The 19,041-nt window shown below is 50.2% G+C and overlaps 1 protein-coding gene across 1 annotated transcript in view; it reads right to left on the reverse strand.

Annotated features, from left to right (window-relative positions):
- Window positions 1-18,227, reverse strand: part of CYB561 (cytochrome b561) — a 57,689-nt gene extending 39,462 nt beyond the window's left edge. Inside the window, exons 1-3 of the mRNA XM_084615693.1 lie at window positions 18,138-18,227; window positions 17,317-17,465; window positions 16,263-16,341 (exon numbers count right to left, since the gene is read on the reverse strand). The gene's annotated coding sequence lies outside the window, so the exon portion shown is untranslated. The remainder of the gene's footprint in view (window positions 1-16,262; window positions 16,342-17,316; window positions 17,466-18,137) is intronic.
- Between the last annotated feature and the right edge of the window lie 814 nt (window positions 18,228-19,041).

Raw genomic sequence — 19,041 nt, forward strand, 5'->3', positions numbered from 1 at the left:
TCTGCAAAATGGCAAAATTAATACCTCCTGGTGTACTTAGCTGATAAGCTGTTTGGCCCAGGGGATGGCTCTCACTGCAGATTTTCAAAAGACAGCAGTTCCCATTTAGGCATGAAAATAAGTCCATGGACTTTCCAAAGACTTGTGCACATTGGGTACTGAGCACTTTTCAAAATCTGGCTTGTGTTTGGGAACATAAATGGAAACTGAGCCTTTTAAAAATCTGGCTTCAAAGGTAAACAAAGTATCGAATGCAATGTGGCCCTCCATGCTCTCGACAATGTGTTTTTAGGGCCGGTCCTTGGAGCCGTGTTTGTATCCGAGGGCAGAATTTGGTAGTACCAGTGTTTGCAGGACTGGAGCCCTAGAACGATACATAGCTTACCTATACCTTGATGACTCAAACTAACTCAGAATTGTTACTTGTTAGTAACAGATCCTGCAGCACGGTGAGTCTTGTCTAGCAATCTCTTCAGACCTAGGAATAAAGAGTGATTGCAAATAGCTCTTTCACTAAAGCGGCTGCCGTTGGCGTAATGATTTTATTAAATCTGCCTTGGCTTTTGATGAATCGCCACCAAGCAGTAATGAAATTCTCCCTGCACATCCTCCGACTGGTGATGAGTCAATTCAGAGCATCTCACGCCATGGAAGGAGATGCTTTAGGCTGTACTATTGCAGTAGCTGGGCTGATCCTGTTTGAGAAGTTTAAACTGGGTGGAGGAAGAAAAGGAAAACCCCTCTTCTTGACCTGGGTCCAGTAAACGGTGACAGAAAGTTCATGAAAACTCAAGCACAGCTGGGAGTCCAATTCACTGCAACACTGTCCCAGGCAAACCATCTTCAAGAACATCAGCTGGTTAGAGGCCTTCAGAAGGGAAAAGCAGGAGCAAGGTCAGATGAAAAGACAGAGGAGATCTAGTATATTGGAGCAGGACCTTGCCAAGGCAGTGCAGTTCAGGAGACCGAGCTCTGGCGAGGGTTTTAGGAGACTAGGGTACATCTATACTGCAATAAAAAACCCATGGCACCCAATCTCAGCCGACTCTAGGGCCCAGGTTCCAGCCTGAGCCTGACTGTCTACATTGCAATTTAAAAGCCCCGCAGCTTGAGCCCAAGTCATCTGACCTGGGCCAGCCGTGGTCATGCCATGGGTCTTTTATTGCAGTGTGGACATACCCCTAGGTTCTACTCCTGGCTCTGGCACTGACTCAGTGATTGACCTTGGGCAAGTCACTTGATTTCTCTGTTCCTCCATTTGTGAAATAGGGGTAATTGCGGCCATTTAGGGGATAGTCTGGGTCAAATCATGAATTCTATTTTGTTCTGGGAATGCCATCCATGGTTGTAACCGTCGCTTGGGATCAGAGGGTCTATTTTGCAGGAGAGACTCGATACCTAGTGGACAGACTACAGGTATATCTACAGTACAATATAAGCCCAGGGTTAGTGGGACTCGAGTCCACAGACCCTGGGTTTGAAATTCCAGGGCCTGAGCGTCCACACTGCACATTGACCCTAGGCCTCACACCATGGCTCCAGACCTGAGTCCAAGCATCCATATCTCAGATTTCTTAGAGTGTTCCCAAAACATGGCTGCTCCCGCCCTTTGTTTGAGGTGCAGTATGGGGAAACTCGACTGTCCACACCACACATTAGAGGAAGTTGTCACTATCCACCAAGTTTCCAGCAGATCCTGCCGAGCTATCTCGTGGGTCTCCACACTCCCAGCAACCAGAGCCAGCAACTTGGAGGAGTCACCATTTGAAGAGTTTCTCTTGCTTGGCACTTTGGCTTCTGTTTCAGGAAACAGGCAGTGTGGGGCAGGGAAGAAGGAGGAAGAGGAGAATACAGACATGGAGGACTTGAACTGGCTGATGCTGCTTGTGAGTCTCAGGATAGCCACTGATGCCTTTCATGTAGACTGGCACTTCTGGAGCAGGGCCACAAGTATAGGCTGGTGGGACCACATTGTCATGCAGACCTGGGATGACCAGCAGTGGGTCCAGAATTTCACATAAAAACCCCCTACGTTTCTGGAGCTCTGTGAGCAGTTTGCGCTGACTCTCCAGCATCGCAACACACCTGAGGGCAGCCGTATCGATCCAGAAGCGGGTTTCTATAACCATCTTGAAACTAGCTACCCCAGACTGCTACAGGTCCATTACTGACCAGTTTGGGGTTGGAAAGTCAACTGTGGGTAAAGTGGTGGCAGAAGTTTTTGAGACTATCAGGTGTGTGGTTTACCCAGCAGTGCTGCATAAGCAATACCCCTGAAGTGACTGCTGGTTCTGAGAGAACGGGGTTTCTAAACACCACTTTGATGGGACTCTCATGCTCATAATTTACCTTCCTCAGGGAGCAAATGAACTGCAAAGGGTACTACTCCATTGTTATGCTGGATCCTGTGAACCACAGAGGGCAATTTATGGACGCCAGTGTGGGCTGCACTGGAAAGGTTCATGGTGCCAGGATTTTCCACGGTTGGGGAGTCTACATTCACGGACAGGCTGGGACACAATTCTCACCAAATGACATTGTGAAAAGTGGAGTTACTGTCCCCACTGTTGTTCCCAGGGATTCCTGTGGACCCAATTTTGCCTTGGCTTACGAAACCATATCCTGCTTGCAGCGGGCCTGGCACAAGAAAGTTCAATTACCCTCTCAGCAGGGGTAGAGTGCTGGACGAATGTGCGTTTGGCAGATTGAAATCCTGCTGGTGCTAGCTACAGACTTGTTTGGATTCCAGTATCATCAGTGCTATCTGCATTATTGTGGTTTGCTGCGTGCTTCATAATCATTGTGAAGCCAAAGGTGGGCCCTCGGTCCCTGAATGGAACTGGCAGAGTATTGGATTTCTGAACCAGCAACCTCAGCCGGAAAATGCCCTGATCACAGCTGGAACAGGATGCTGCGATAGGTGCTTGTCTGGGTAGTTTGAGGGAAAGTGTCAATGCCATTGCCCTAGTGAACACCCCACCGCTGACATTTCTAGTCCAATCCCCTGTACTGTACCTGTTCAGTAAAGATTTAATAGCTCATGTGGCTTGCTACAAATTACCTCTGTTGCAATAGAACAGGTTTTTATTCAGTGGAAATGTTTACTGTGAATACAGAAGAATATATCAGGGGGGAAGGAGACAGAGGACTTGGGGTGGGAGGGGATGGGGGCCAGAGGGAGGGGTGGCAGGCAGGCAAGCCTTGGACTGTTTTGAGAAAATCTGTATTTTATTAACCCCTGGAGTGCGGGGGCAGTGGCTATTTCCTGGTCTCGGGGCAGTTTAATGTGGTATTATTAATTATTCATTATTATTATTATTAGGGGGGCGGGAGGGATTGCTCAGTGGTTTGAGCATTGGCCTGCTAAACCCAGGGTTGTAAATTCAATCCTTGAGGGATCATTTAGGGATCTGGGGCAAAAATTGGGTATTGGTTCCGCTTTGAGCAGGGGGCTGGACCAGATGACCTCCTGAGGTCCCTTCCAACCCTGGTATTCTATGATTCTATTCCCAAAGACATAGTGTGGAACTGTGAAACTGACAGCGCAGGTTCCTTGACTCTGGAGGGAAGAAAAATGTGTGCTGCCAGCTTGTGGATTTTAAACGATTCCTGGATCACAAGGTTGCAGAAGTTCAGGGGAGAGCAAGGAGTGCCCCATGAGGTGGGGATTGCTGATTTGGGTAGAGAGAGGTGCCCAGCGTTGGCCTCACCTGTTGCCCGCTCTGTAGCATCTAACCAGTGACTTAAGAGGTCGTGACCTACCGGATATTGTGGCGATTCACTCGGGTGGAAATGATCTGAGCCTTATCCAGGTGCACACCTCACACAGTGTATGAGAACAGACCTGGATCACATCAGAGATTTGCTCCCAGAAGCTGTGATAGTTTCCTGTCACTTGGCCGAGCAGCTGGATAACTGCTACTGTGACAATATGAAAAGCTATCAAATGTTGGAAGAACAAAATGAAACATTTCTCAGTTATCAAAACAAAACGATTGGCATTTTCCAATGAAAAAATCCTTGCATTGAAAAATTCCCAGTGTCCTCTAGGAAGGAGGTGCAGAGAAGCTAAGTGACTTTCCCAAGGTCATGCAGGAAGTCTGTGGCAGAGCAGGGAATGGAACACAAGTTTCCCAAGTCCTGGGCTATTATTGGAAAACTGTGCTCTCCAGTGGTCTGGTTCCTTAGTCCAAGGGGCAGCTTATCCACCTTCCTACTGCATGGGGACGTGGACTACACTCGCTTGTGGCCCTGAACTGTGTGGTGCTGAGCTGCCTCTGAAATCAACAGGTGTGGAGTCTGGAACCGTGAGAAAAATCCCTTATCAAACCCCATGTTTATTGCCAGGTTATAAACCATCCGTCCAGACTCTCTGCTCCTGCTCACTTGGGAATGAGGGTGACAGCATCAGCACCCAGAGACAGGTGTGCCAGCCAGGCAGAGAGCTGATGGTCAGCCAGGCACCGAGAGCGGCAGACGCAGCAGAGCCGACACGATGCCCATCAGCTCTTTGGATGGCTACCGAGCAGCACATGCCAAGACAGGACGGATGCCATTAAACACGCGGGCCCAGGTCCTCAAATGGATTGAGGAAGTTAGGAAACTAAATACCTTTGAGGAGCTTGGCCTCGGAGTCTGAGTCCTAATGCAAAACACATGGCCATGAGAGCCTGTAGGACGCCCGGTCTCGGCTCCAGATATCCCCACCAGCCGCGTGGACTACATCCGAATGCACCCCTGTGCAGGACTGACCCCTCTCCCCATCACGTGCCGCAGTGCAGAAGTGCCATGTGTCCCTGATTTCACACGACAGGTCAGGAATATTTGGTGTTTGCCACAGAAGTCAGAGTCCTGTGTCAGAAATCCAGACTGAACACAGCAACCCATGTCTCCCCCTAAGTCAGCCCCATGCCCTTAGACAGCCAGCACTGACTAGTCTTGCCCTGTGGTGGGTCAGCCCTACTGGCTTATATTCTTCTACTGAGGGGCAGGAGGGACAGTCAATGGTTGTGGGCCCAGCGGTGGGACTGAGGGTCCCCCCACATGCTCTCAGGCAGCGCAAAGTTGAAAGTCTGTATTCTTCTAAAAATCCATGACTGTACAGCGGTGTCACGATGCAAACAGGCCACGCTGAGGTGACTCAACATGGCCCAGTCCCGTTAACGATTCGTACCTCCCATGTTCTGGTGGAAGGGGAGGTGGCCCCGGTTATAGGATACTGGGCTAGGGCTCAGGAGACTTGGATTCTAGGCCCAGCTCTGCTGCTGGGGTGACCCTGGCCCCCGCTGTTTCTCTATCTGTCAAATAGGAATACTGATACTACAGTGCTTTGAGATCGATGGAAGGAAAGTCTTATGTAAGAACTAGGTGCAATCAGGCAAATATAAGACAGGTGCAGTGACTAGGAGCAGTATAACATAGGAATGGCTGTACTGGGCCAGACTAAAGGCCCATCTAGCCCAGTATCCTGTCTTCTGAAGGTAGAAAAAGCCTTGCCCGTTTCTGGCAAGTAGAGCACCCCAGAGGCTGCAGCCAGTCATATGGCCAAAGAGCTCAGGTTAGACACTAGCCCAGCTGTTCTCTTGAAGGGCCTTCTGTGAGCGATAACTTGCTTTTCAGGCTAGGATCCGCCAGCGCTTTATGAATCCTCTCAAATCTCCCAGCAGGTATTTCCTCCCTATTTCTCAGGGAGGAGAAGTGACTCCACCAAGGCCATGCAGGGAGTAGATGGCAGAGCCATTAATAGGAACCAGGAACCAAGAGTCCTAAAGCTGTGACTTCATCACTAGAGCCTGCTCCCTCTCATGGTTAGATTGGCTCACAATAGATATCATCTGGGTACCTTTGGGGACATGTTGAATTAACCTCCCCTTCACCGGGACCTGTCAACTCTAACTTCACAGGGGAATGCAACTCGCCCCATTTAGAACACAGCTGTCCTGACAATATTACTGTATAACCACTGTGTAGTCTCACGTACACGTAAAGGGAACTGGGGAAACCAACTAAATTCTCTGCTTTGTCCAGGAGGCTACATTTAAATGACTAGAAAGTATTTGGTTTTTAACATTGTTGGCAATTATCCAGCATTTGTCTTAGCCAGGAACACAAACTCCATGGGAAGGTTCAGAGATAAGATTCATGCAACTAATGCACATATTTCATCTTTTTCAAAACAGGGCCAAAGTACCATTCACAGAGGTTTTAACCGCTTCGCGGATAAACAACCGCATCCGTGTGCACTGGGTTTCAAGCAGATGATTATTGCTTTAGCAGCAGTCGTGCTTGCTAGCATCAGGGCTGGTTATGTTTTAAAAAAATAAAATATAACGAACTTTGTTACATTTTATAGGCTCATAAAGCTGATAGCTTTGGGAAGAGCTCCACTGACTACCCCCACACCCACTCAGCTTTGCCTGAACTTTTCCACTGGCTAAGCTTTCTTTAGTCATCACAAAAAGAAAAGGAGGACTTGTGGCACCTTAGAGACTAACCCATTTATTTGAGCATAAGCTTTCGTGAGCTACAGCTCACTTCATCGGATGCATAAAGTGGGAAGTACAGTGAGGAGATTTTATATACACACAGACCATGAAAAAATACATATACACAAGCTATTTACAACACACACTTTGCTTCTCTACAAAAGAAAAAGGACACTAAATTATCTAAACTACTACATGCCACAAGGGGCCACAGCAATGGTTCCCTTAACCCACCCAGCAATATTGTTAATCTATCCAACTATACTCTTAACCCAGCAGAAGAATCTGTCCTATCTTGGGGCCTCCTTGGGGCCAAGGAAAGTGTGGGCCCCTTACTGAATGAGGGAGGCAACCTAGTGACAGAGGATGTGGAAAAAGCTAATGTACTCAATGCTTTTTTTGCCTCTGTCTTCACGAACAAGGTCAGCTCCCAGACTGCTGCGCTGGGCATCACAACATGGGGAATAGATGGCCAGCCCTCTGTGGAGAAAGAGGTGGTTAGGGACTATTTAGAAAAGCTGGACGTGCACAAGTCCATGGGGCTGGACGAGGTGCATCCGAGAGTGCTAAAGGAACTGGCGGCTGTGATTGCAGAGCCATTGGCCATTATCTTTGAAAACTCGTGGCGAACGGGGGAAGTCCCGGATGACTGGAAAAAGGCTAATGTAGTGCCAATCTTTAAAAAAGGGAAGAAGGAGGATCCTGGGAACTACAGGCCAGTCAGCCTCATCTCAGTCCCTGGAAAAATCATGGAGCAGGTCCTCAAAGAATCAATCCTGAAGTACTTACATGAGAGGAAAGTGATCAGGAACAGTCAGCATAGATTCACCAAGGGAAGGTCATGCCTGACTAATCTAATCGCCTTCTATGATGAGATTACTGGTTCTGTGGATGAAGGGAAAGCAGTGGATGTATTGTTTCTTGACTTTAGCAAAGCTTTTGACACTGTCTCCCACAGTATTCTTGTCAGCAAGTTAAAGAAGTACGGGCTGGATGAATGCACTATAAGGTGGGTAGAAAGTTGGCTAGATTGTCGGGCTCAACGGGTAGTGATCAATGGCTCCATGTCTAGTTGGCAGCCGGTGTCAAGTGGAGTGCCCCAGGGGTCGGTCCTGGGGTCGGTTTTGTTCAATATCTTCATAAATGATCTGGAGGATGGTGTGGATTGCACTCTCAGCAAATTTGCGGATGATACTAAACTGGGAGGAGTGGTAGATACGCTGGAGGGGAGGGATAGGATACAGAGGGACCTAGACAAATTGGAAGATTGGGCCAAAAGAAATCTGATGAGGTTCAATAAGGATAAGTGCAGGGTCCTGCACTTAGGACAGAAGAATCCAATGCACAGCTACAGACTAGGGACCGAATGGCTAGGCAGCAGTTCTGCAGAAAAGGACCTAGGGGTGACAGTGGACGAGAAGCTGGATATGAGTCAGCAGTGTGCCCTTGTTGCCAAGAAGGCCAATGGCATTTTGGGATGTATAAGTAGGGGCATAGCGAGCAGATCGAGGAATGTGATCATCCCCCTCTATTCGACATTGGTGAGGCCTCATCTGGAGTACTGTGTCCAGTTTTGGGCCCCACACTACAAGAAGGATGTGGATAAATTGGAAAGAGTCCAGCAAAGGGCAACAAAAATGATTAGGGGTCTGGAACACATGAGTTATGAGGAGAGGCTGAGGGAACTGGGATTGTTTAGTCTGCAGAAGAGAGGAATGAGGCGGGATTTGATAGCTGCTTTCAACTACCTGAGAGGTGGTTCCAGAGAGGATGGTTCTAGACTATTCTCAGTGGTAGAAGATGACAGGACAAGGAGTAATGGTCTCAAGTTGCAGTGGGGGAGGTTTAGATTGGATATTAGGAAAAACGTTTTCACTAGGAGGGTGGTGAAACACTGGAATGCGTTGCCTAGGGAGGTGGTGGAATCTCCTTCCTTAGAAGTTTTTAAGGTCAGGCTTGACAAAGCCCTGGCTGGGATGATTTAATTGGGGATTGGTCCTGCTTTTGAGCAGGGGGTTGGACTAGATGACCTCCTGAGGTCCCTTCCAACCGTGTAAATCTAGGATTCTCTCCTTCTGCTTATTAGCACTGTAGTGTCCAGGAAGTGTCTCTCTTGTGTGGACCGGACCAGGCTGAGGTTGATGGTGGGATGGAAATTGTTGAAATCATGGTGGAATTCCTCAAGGGCTTCTTTTCCATGGGTCCAGATGATGAAGATGTCATCAATATAGTGCGAGTAGGGGCGTTAGGGGACGAGAGCTGAGGAAGTGTTGTTCTAAGTCAGCCATAAAAATGTTGGCATACTGTGGGGCCATGCGGGTACCGACAGCAGTACCGCTGATTTGAAGGTATACCTTGTCCCCAAACGTGAAATAGTTATGGGTGAGGACAAAGTCGCAAAGTTCAGCCACCAGGTTTGCCGTGACATTGTCGGGGATAGTGTTCCTGGTGGCTTGTAGTCCAGCTTTGTGTGGAATGTTGGTGTAGAGGGCTTCCACATTCATAGCGGCCAGGATGGTGTTTTCAGGAAGATCACCGATGGATTGTAGTTTCCTCAGGAAGTCAATGGTGTCTCGAAGATAGCTGGGAGTGCTGGTAGCGTAGGGCCTGAGGAGGGAGTCTACATAGCCAGACAATCCTGCTGTCAGGGTGCCAATGCCTGAGATGATAGGGTGTCCAGGATTTCCAGGTTTATGGATCTTAGGTAGCAGATAGAATACCCCAGATCGGAGTTCCAGGGGTGTGTCTGTGCGGATTTGTTCTTGTGCTTTTTCAGGCAGTTTCTTGAGCAAATGCTGTAGTTTCTTTTGGTAACCCTCAGAGGGTAATGGCTTGTAGAAAGTGGTGTTGGAGAGCTGCCGAGCAGCGTCTTGTCATCATGAATAGGTCAGAATATGAATAACAGCACCTCCTTTGTCAGCCTTTTTGATTATGATGTCAGAGTTGTTTCTGAGGCTGTGGATGGCATTGTGTTTTGCCCGGCTGAGGTTATGGGGCAAGTGATGCTGCTTTTCCACAATTTCAGCCCGTGCATGTCGGCGGAAGCACTCTATGTGGAAGTCTAGTCTGCTGTTTCGACCTTCAGGAGGAGTCCACCTAGAAGCCTTCTTTTTGTAGTGTTGGTAGGAAGGCCTCTGTGGATTAGTATGTTGTTCAGAGGTGTGTTGGAAGTATTCCTTGAGTTGGAGACGTCGAAAATAGGATTCTAGGTCACCACAGAACTGTATCATGTTCGTCGGGGTGGAGGGGCAGAAGGAGAGGCCCCAAGATAGGACAGCTGCTTCTGCTGGGCTGAGAGTATAGTTGGATAGGTTAACAATATTGCTGGGTGGGTTGAGGGAACCATTGCTGTGGCCCTTTGTGGCATGTAGTAGTTTAGAAAGTTTAGTGTCCTTTTTCTTTTGTAGAGAAGCAAAGTGTGTGTTGTAAATGGCTTGTCTAGTTTTAGTAAAGTCCAGCCACGAGGAAGTTTGTGTGGAAGGTTGGTTTTTTATGAGAGTATCCATCATGTGCCAGCAATGCCCCTCTGCCATGTACATTGGTCAAACTGGACAGTCTCTACATAAAAGAATAAATGGACACAAATCAGATGTCAAGAATTATAACATTCATAAACCAGTCGGAGAACACTTCAATCTCTCTGGTCACGCGATTACAGACATGAAAGTTGCAATTCTTCAACAAAAAAACTTCAAATCCAGACTCCAGAGAGAAACTGTTGAATTGGAATTCATTTGCAAATTGGATACAATTAACTTAGGCTTGAATAGAGACTGGGAGTGGCTAAGTCACTATGCAAGGTAACCTATTTCCCCTTGTTTTTTCCTAACACCCCCCCCCGCCCCCAGATGTTCTTGTTAAACCCTGGATTTGTGCTGGAAATGGCCCACCTTGATTATCATACACATTGTAAGGAGAGCACTGTCTCGTTTCAGTCTTCCAAGAGATCATAGAATCATAGGGTTGGAAGAGATCTTAGGAGGTCATCTAGTCCAACCCCCTGCTCAAAGCAGGACCAAACCCCAATTTTTGCCCCAGATCCCTAAATGGCCCCCTCAAGGATTGAACTCTCAACCCTGGGTTTAGTAGGCTAATGCTCAAACCACTGAGCTAGTGGTTACTTTAGATGAGCTATTACCAGCAGGAGAGTGGGTTCGTGTGGGGGGGGGGAGGGGTGAGAAAACCTGGATTTGTGCTGGAAATGGCCCACCTTGATGATCATACACATTGTAAGGAGAGTGATCACTTTAGATAAGCTATTACCAGCAGGAGAGTGGGGTGGGGGGGAGGTATTTTTTCATGCTTTGTGTGTATAAAAGATCTTCTACACTTTCCACAGTATGCATCCTATGAAGTGAGCCGTAGCTCACGAAAGCTCATGCTCAAATAAATTGGTTCGTCTCTAAGGTGCCACAAGTCCTCCTGTTCTTTCTGCGAATACAGACTACCACGGCTGCTACTCTGAAACCTGTCAATTTAGTCATCACAGAAGGTCGCCATCACTGCAGGGCTCAGAGAGGCAGTGGGTAGAACACTAGATTAGGATGCAAGAGATCCGGAGTCTGAGTCCGGCTACCAATCTTTGGTTAATCACTTCACCTCTCTGTAACCCCGCTTCCTTTCCAACCCATTCTCTATTTAGAGAGTTAGGTGCCTAAATACCTTTGAAAGTCTGGGCCTTAGCAATTGGTGGCAGGAGCTGGGAATTGTACAATGCCTGGCTTAACATGGCCCTGACCTCCACTCGGGCACCGTAAATCTACTTGCAACAACAGCCTGATGATGCAGTTTCAGCAGTTTCTCCTCAGCAGTGAGTTGATAAGATTTTACAGCCTGCTTCTGGCAAGCGGCCAGCGGCCGAGAGGCAGATGCAGAGCTGGACAGCGATGTGAAAGGATGGGAGGAAGGATGGGGCTGGTAGTGAAAGAAGAGACCCTGCCCGGATTGCGGAGATCTGGAAGTCGGTTGGTGCAAGAAGCCTGAATGCGCGGGGAGACTTCAGAGACTGGGATGGGCGTATGGGGATCTCAGGGCTGCAGGCTGCTAAGCATGGCATGGTGCGGGACTCAGGATATGACTAGAGAACGTCTGCAGAGCTGAGGAGTCACTTTTACACCCGCAGGCCTTCCAACTGGGAGAGCATTCCCAAGGCGGGGCACTCCAGTAGCTCTGGGGTGCTCCCTGCTCTCCTGCTCCAGAAGGCATGAGGCAATTCAGTCCGGGTGAATCCACCAATTCCAGCACTTTGTGAGGAGAGAGGGGGCACTCGGGTTGTTTTAATCCCACCTCATCAGTGAGTTCAGTGCTCACAAAATGGAGGGATTAACAGACCCAGCTTGAATGTAGCCAGGCATGGTGCAAATGTCTCCTGTAGACCTCTGCTGATGCACCTCAGTCCTGATCCGCTGTCCCCTGCTATTCCAGTCCAGGGCTCCCCACTCTAATGCACCTGTCCTGATCTGCCCTCCCTGGAGCGCTACGGCCCCAGAGAGCGGCTGGGGAGATGATGCTAGCGTCTAACTCTGAGCGAAAGAGAAAAGATGGTGAAACCCTAAAAGGAGGAGGCTGGCACGGCACATGGAGATGACCCTCCCTTGCCGCACCAGCAGGGAAGTTCAGTGCTTTGGGCCTCTCAGAACAAACTAACATTTTAGCTACGGTGACCAGATAGCAAGTGTGAAAAAACAGGATGGGGGTGTAATAGGAGCCTATATAAGAAAAAGCCCCAAATATCAGGACTGTCCCTATAAAATCGGGACATCTGGTCACCCTGATTTGAGCTGAAGTCAGTGGCGGGAGAAGGATTCCAGAGACTCGCTGACCAGGATTTTATTCCTGGTGGTGGAAGAGCAGCTGCGGCCTTGTCTCTGCTGGCAGCCATGGGAGCCGTGGCTCACCCGAGGCGCTGATGGGAGCTGTAATGTTGACAGGCTGGAGGTGCCTTGGGGTTTGTTCCCACTGGCACTGGAGGGCTAAGTCCCAGCTTGAGTAGCTCTGGGGGAGCTTGCGTGCTACAAAGAGCAGCGAGTCTGTAGCGAGGGTCTCAGACGGGATCATACTCGGGGGCCGGCCCCATCTGCCGCTCACACCGCCACAGTGACACTGCAATTTTAGCATGCGAGCGCGGGTTCGGCTGCTCCAGTTGGGAATGACACCTGCCAGCTCCAGTGTAGACGCACCCTGTGATGACACAGCGGTAAAAACTCCTGCACTTTCCATCCTCTGCTGCTCCCATCACCGCTAGCACTGCTGCCCCACTGGGGAATTGGGGGGGCCAAGTTTTGCTCCTCTTTATTCCAGGCTGATAGTGATCTCCATGTGGCCCTCTGCGTGTCTCCAATCTCAGCAGTCCCCTTCAGCTCCCTCCAACCACTGATGGTTTTGTATTTAGCAGAGACTCCGGCCGGAATTCGCCACGCCCACGTGCAGACCCCCTACGCGTTAAACCATCACCCCACCCAACGGACCAGTGTCAACGAACGCTCAGCCTAACTCCCAGCACAGTGCAAAATCCCCATGCCAGCTGCTTGACTCCCATACCATTGCCTTGGTCCTTGACTTTAATTAACCAGTGGGGGAGCAGGCCGCGGGGGAGTGAGCAGAAAAATTGCAAATCTACGTGGCATGTTTCAGGCCAGAAGGCCAATGCAATCCAGCCGCCCGCGTGGCCAGCAGCCAGCTCCACGCAGCTGGGATTCCAGGTAGCAGCAAAACAGACCCAGCTGCATGACACGATCTGATGGAGTTTGTTTCCATTGCGCGGCTCCCACCTTTATCTGTCGTGAAGCCTGACTCTTTTGGAGCTCTGCTGATGCTGCACCCATCTGCTGCCACATCACCCTGGATTAAGTAGCAGCTGGGGATCCACATCTTCTTGGGCAACTGTTCTGCCCAAGAGCTGCTTAAGCCCTGGCATAGGACTTATCAGGGGGAACTCTGCCCACTCCAGATGACCTAGATCGCCCCGGCCAGGGTTACATGGGTGACCCCCTTATTCAAAGTCAAAAATATTCGCAACCGCCTCACATTAACGACACAAGTAAAATGACATCTCAGTGCCAACAGCACCGAGCCAATATTAACGGATCTGCAGGTGTGGTTCAAGAGGTTGACAGAGAAGACTTGACCTCCAAGCGTCAGGGTGTGCAGGGAGTGAGAGAGTGGGGTTTTCTTTGCTTTCGATTGTAATAAAATTTTCAGTGCCTTGCGCTCCACCCCACTCCCGATTGCCTCTGTGACTCCCCTAGGGGTTGTGACCCACTGGTGAAAAAAACCATTGCCCTGGATCAAAGGAATCTACCTCTCTGCTTGGAATGCACGGCACCTGCTCACAGGCAGGTCAGCATTGCACTGAGACACAATTAGGGACCGCCAACCTTTGGCTGTGGGGTGGGGAGAGCCAGGAACCCCCAAACCCTGATTCAAATTTAGCAAATAGAGCCAGCTTTCTAAGGGGTCAATCCCACTGGCTGGATCTGACGCTTCTGAACTGTACACCAGTTGGGCCCTGAATTTTGCAACTCAAGCCCTCTCATTATCAGCAACTCACTAGTTCGGGTAGGAAGGCTTTCCATGGCTTGGTCTGGATGCCTTCCCCAAGCCTCAGAGGGCACTGGCATCATATTCCCTCTCTAATTCAATGGTACCTAACAGAATGGGGTTCACAGGAAATCGTCCAGACCCCAGCATCTTGAAGCAAAGAAACAACAGATCTGTCTACACTGCAGTTAAACACCCACAGCAGGCCCATGTCAGCTGACTCAGGCTCGAGCTACAGGGCTGTTTATCTGTAGTGTAGATGTTCACGTTCTGGGACCCTGGGATGGCCCTAGAGTCCTGGCTCCAGCCCGAGCATCTACATCACAATTAAACAGCCCCGTAGCCCAAGCCCTGTGAGCCCGAGTCAGCTGACTTGGGCCAGCCACGGGCATTTAACTGCACCACACCCAAAGGGACTTCACTGTTACTAGTGATTTTTCCGGGGCAGGTGCTCAGGTACCATACTGACGGGCAGCAGGAAAAACACAAGAAGAGGGAAAAAAGAAGTTTAATACTGACAGCTCAGAGACTCCACGGGCAAACTCAGCAACCATCACACTCAGCTGCTGCCCTTTGGGCTTGGATTCAGGTGTCTGACATTCAGATTTTTGTGTGTGGCTTACACTTGGCCAGCACCTACAAAAAATGGATCTGGAGGGTTTTTAAGGCCCCAAACACTGTCTCCCTAATGGTGTGTCATTTGGATCTATTTATATGTATCCACACTTGGCCATCAGTGCATGCAGCCTTGGAGAGGAGGAATGGATTTATTAGGAACACTGCATCACCCACTGCCCTTTTCAGAAGACAGCCACAGACTCGCCAAAAAAAAAAAAAAAGAAAGAAAGAAAAAAAAAAGACACTCTAGTATCAGAATCAGGCTCCTGGGTCTCCCAACGGGGTTAATTATCTCACCCCCGCGTGGGAGGTGTGTTCACTATGAGGCGCTGGAGAAATGCAAAGTGGCATCTTTGACACCCAGCATGGCCCATCAACGCCAGCAAAAAGGGCCCCAGAGAGACATTTTGTATGAAGCATGGCAGTCTCACTACAGAGTGCAATACAGGTCATGAATGCAAGGGCAAGGTGCACCTTTCACAGCACTGCAATCTCGGTATCAGGATCTGGACTCACCCTCTACTTCCCCTGGACAATGGACCCTCCCATGAGAATTAGGAAAATAGCCGCCTTCTGACAGGTGCTTATACAAAGGAGTTGCCAGGAGAGGAAACAATTACTAAGATAAGGAGCATTTCTGCTGCATTCAGCCCACAGCAACAGCTGAGTGTGCAGTTCAGATGATAAGTCAGCAATTACTGTTATTAATTGGGGGCCTATTCACGCAATGAGACAATTCACAGATCGGATCTGCTGCTTGTTTCTCTCAGGCACGACCCTGATCGCAGAATTCGCCGGGCACTGTTTATGATATACCGTGCACTTTTGTAATCCCTGTGTGCATAAAACCAGCCTGCACTGGAAAAGCACAGACCGAGTGTCTATCACGAATCCGATGGCTAGTGCTCTCACTACTGGATCAACCAACTCTCATCTGGGCTACAGCTCAGAAATTCTCCTGCGCAACACTATGGGAACTCCCCTCTCATCCCCACATGCCCCCAGTACACCCGCTACGCGGGAACGGTGAGAGGGGCAGGGCAGGGCCATGGTTGTCAATCCTATACTGTGTCTGCTCTGGGGGGATTTGACCCTGACTGCCCCTGTACATCACTAGAGTGACATGTAGGGGCCAGGGTCGGCTCCCAGAAAGAAAGAGTCAATCAGTCTCGGTGTGTCCTTGGGGTGCATGAGTGTTTTTTAAGGCCACAGTTCCAGGCACAACTCACTGTATCGCCCGTCTCTGCGAAAGCCTAGGAAAGCCACCCCGGCTTCCTCGCTGTTAAAAATGGGGCCTTCTGTTGCCAACAGACAGAGCAAAAGCCATCTGCAAGTTTGCCGCAACACAACAACGAGATGCCAAAACACACAGCACCACCCCGCCACAGGCTGCCTGCCACTCACAGAGCCAGCCAAATGAGCAGCCGGCGCAGGGAAAGGTGCCCAGTCACTGTCTGGCAGCCATGCCAGACGGCTACTTCTACCTCCCCGGCTGCTCCCACCCACCAGGATTCCCAGGGGAGCAGAGAAGGCAGGGGACTGTTCAGTGTTTCCCTGTCACAGGGAAATCTCCCTTGTGTAAAGGGACCACTCAGTGCAAGGGAAAATTAATTTACTCACAGGAGTGCAGGCTGGGAACTCATTGCTGTCTCGAAGTGCGTCACAGCATGGGGAGGGGGAGGAACCCCCACTGACAAACCTGGAAGTATAGAAGGAGTGGAGCATGGATCCAAACCCTAATACTCAGAGTAACCCAGTTAACCCCTTGATAGCCACTTCACTACATCCCCCGCCCCCCCCGAAGATAAGGTCATTTGGGGGACAGGGTGGGGTTTCTTGCCACCATTCATGTTATAACCAAGTAGTAGCTGAAAGCCCCTACTGGCACATGGGTAAAATTTGTAAAGTCATGTAAAAATGCCGAAAAGGGAGAGTAGCCGATTGCTCATACTCAGCATAAAACCTTAGCCCTGGCTCATCGCCAGGCTCGGTCATTGCTGGGATTTTGCAAAGGTGGGTGACCATGTGTGCAGGGCTGGGAGAGTCGCGCTGATTTGTGTGGGGGCTGTTTTGTCCAGGGAGATTTGTGTTGAATCGTGCGGGTGGTGAATGAGGGGTACGTGGGTTTGGGTTTAGTTTGTGCGTTGAGTGTTGTGTAGATGTGTGTCGAGAGGGTGTTAGTCTAGGAGAGTTGTGTTGGTTTATGTGGGTGGCATCTGGGCCAAGTAACCCAGACAAGCAATGAGTCTGCTGCAGGCGAATTAGCAGTACAGTAAGGGTGGCGATCCATGGAGTTTTCTTCGATAATACAATAGCCTAGGATTCATAGCATGGCCTAGATACATGCCTTACTACAGCTGTGCACCACACGGGTGTAATTCATAAAGTCAGAATTGCTGCGAATGTACACACTGGCTGATAACAAACCGCAAGAGCCCATGATGGTTCAACCTGGTGGTATTCTAAACCCAAAAGAGTTCCCAGCCACACTTATAGCTACTTCCCTCTCATCACCCTGACAGACATTTTATGCTTCAGAGTGACACACATAGCAAGAATCCTGGAATCTTATTAAAGAGCTGGACTATCGCTCCTGCATGGCATGGAGCAGTTCCCCTAGGTCCAGTGGTGATGCAGCCTGGATCTGTTTGGACTTGGGTTCCGAGTACTGTACCTTTAAAAGGAGGAGTCCTCTCAGCTGCTACATGGCATTCCGAGACATGGGGCATGTTGCAGAGGAGATGCCATTCTGGTGCTTTCTTGGGTGGCTATTCTCGTCATCGAACACAAAGGTTTCTCTGTCTGGGACCGTGAAGTTGCTCTCTGTGTAGGGAAAGACATGAGCATGGAGCAGGTGGCCTACACGTGGCATGTTGTATCCTGACTAAAGAACAGCTAAGGCAGAAGGTGCAGTAGATGCTCAGCGGGCTGGCGGTGGGCGGTCTAGTGCGAATACGTGCCCTGGGGGGACAGAGCCTCAGAACGGGCCTAGGCCCCCAGATTTGAATGGCTTCGTTTCATAATATTACGACTCTCAGCTCTTCTCTAGGCCCCTCGTCACAGCCAAGTGGGAGCCACAGATTCTGAAACTGCTTGGACCACAGCTCAGCCTTGCCCCTCCTCATTGCAGAGCTAGGTTCAGCCGCACCCAACATCAGCAGAGGGGCTACCAAGGCTGAGCTGGGAAAACACATTCCCACCTTCCAGACTTGGGCTCTGACCTTGCTCTTGGGCTCAGGTATCTCAGATATAGGGGCTGGAACTAACACAAGAGGCCAAGGGAGAACTCACAGCATAACCCCCTTCCTCCCAGGTGGCACCTTCTGCTCACCATGCAGTACCGAATCTTAACCCTTAAACTGCCCATTTCCCTGGAAGATCCTGGGAGACTGGAGTCTGCAGCGGGGGGGGCCTAACCTTCCTGTTTGAAATCGCAGGTGCCAAGAGGGCCCCAGCTAACGGGAAGAGGGAGTCTCAACCCCCCGCTTCTAATACCTCCTGAGCCTCTGTGGCAGAGGCCGAACACCGGAGCAGATGTGGGCTGCAGACTCTCTCTTCTCCAGACTGCTCCAAGCTGGCTGGGCTGGAAAGCAGCTAGAGAGACTGGAGGAGGAAGCGTCCTCGCAGACAGAGCCACTGGTGGCATGGGTGGAGGTGGGGAATTTTAATCACATCCCCAGCTGGAGGTGGCTGACGCTCATTACTGCGAGGTCTCCCCTCGGGAAGGGAGTAGCAAGGGGCAGCAATAAGCAGAAGATTAGTAATCGCAGACTCAGCAGAAAGGTCTCTCTCTCCATCCCCCCCCCAGCAAGAGGTTCCTTCTGCCAGTTCGCTGCTTGGCAGCACGTCCTCCTCTCCCGCTTTCGGCGCTGGGAAAGCGCGTGGGCTTTAGAGGAAAGAGACAGAGACAGTCCATGACCCTGGCCTCTCACTGCAATTCAAAAGGCATGGCTGGCCCACTGTGCCAGCTGACTTGGGCTCCCGGGGCTTGGGCTAAGGGGCTGTTCAATTGCAGCTGGAGCCCAGGCTCTAGGACCCTGCAAGGTGGGTGGGTCCCAGAGCTTGGGCTGCAGCCCCATGCGGACTTAAACAGTCCCTCCAGTCTGAGTTAGCTGGCCTGGGCCAACCAGGGATGGGATGGGATGGGTGGTTAATTGCAGTGTAGACGTACCCGAAGATCTGGGGGCCTGCAGAGAACCCAGCAGTCAGCCAGACCTTGGGGCTTCCCAGAGACTGTAACACACGCAGAGGTGGCTGTGGACACCAGTAAGCATTGTATTGAAATTGCCTTGACTGGCAGGCAGGAGGTTGGTTAGTGCAGGGGACTGGGTGTCAGGACACCTGGGTTCTATTCCTACTCTGGCACTGACCCCAGGGGACTTTGGGGATTACATTGATT

This window comes from Lepidochelys olivacea (genome assembly GCF_965140295.1).
Source record: "Lepidochelys olivacea isolate rLepOli2 genome assembly, chromosome: 27".
NCBI lineage: Eukaryota > Metazoa > Chordata > Testudines > Cheloniidae > Lepidochelys > Lepidochelys olivacea.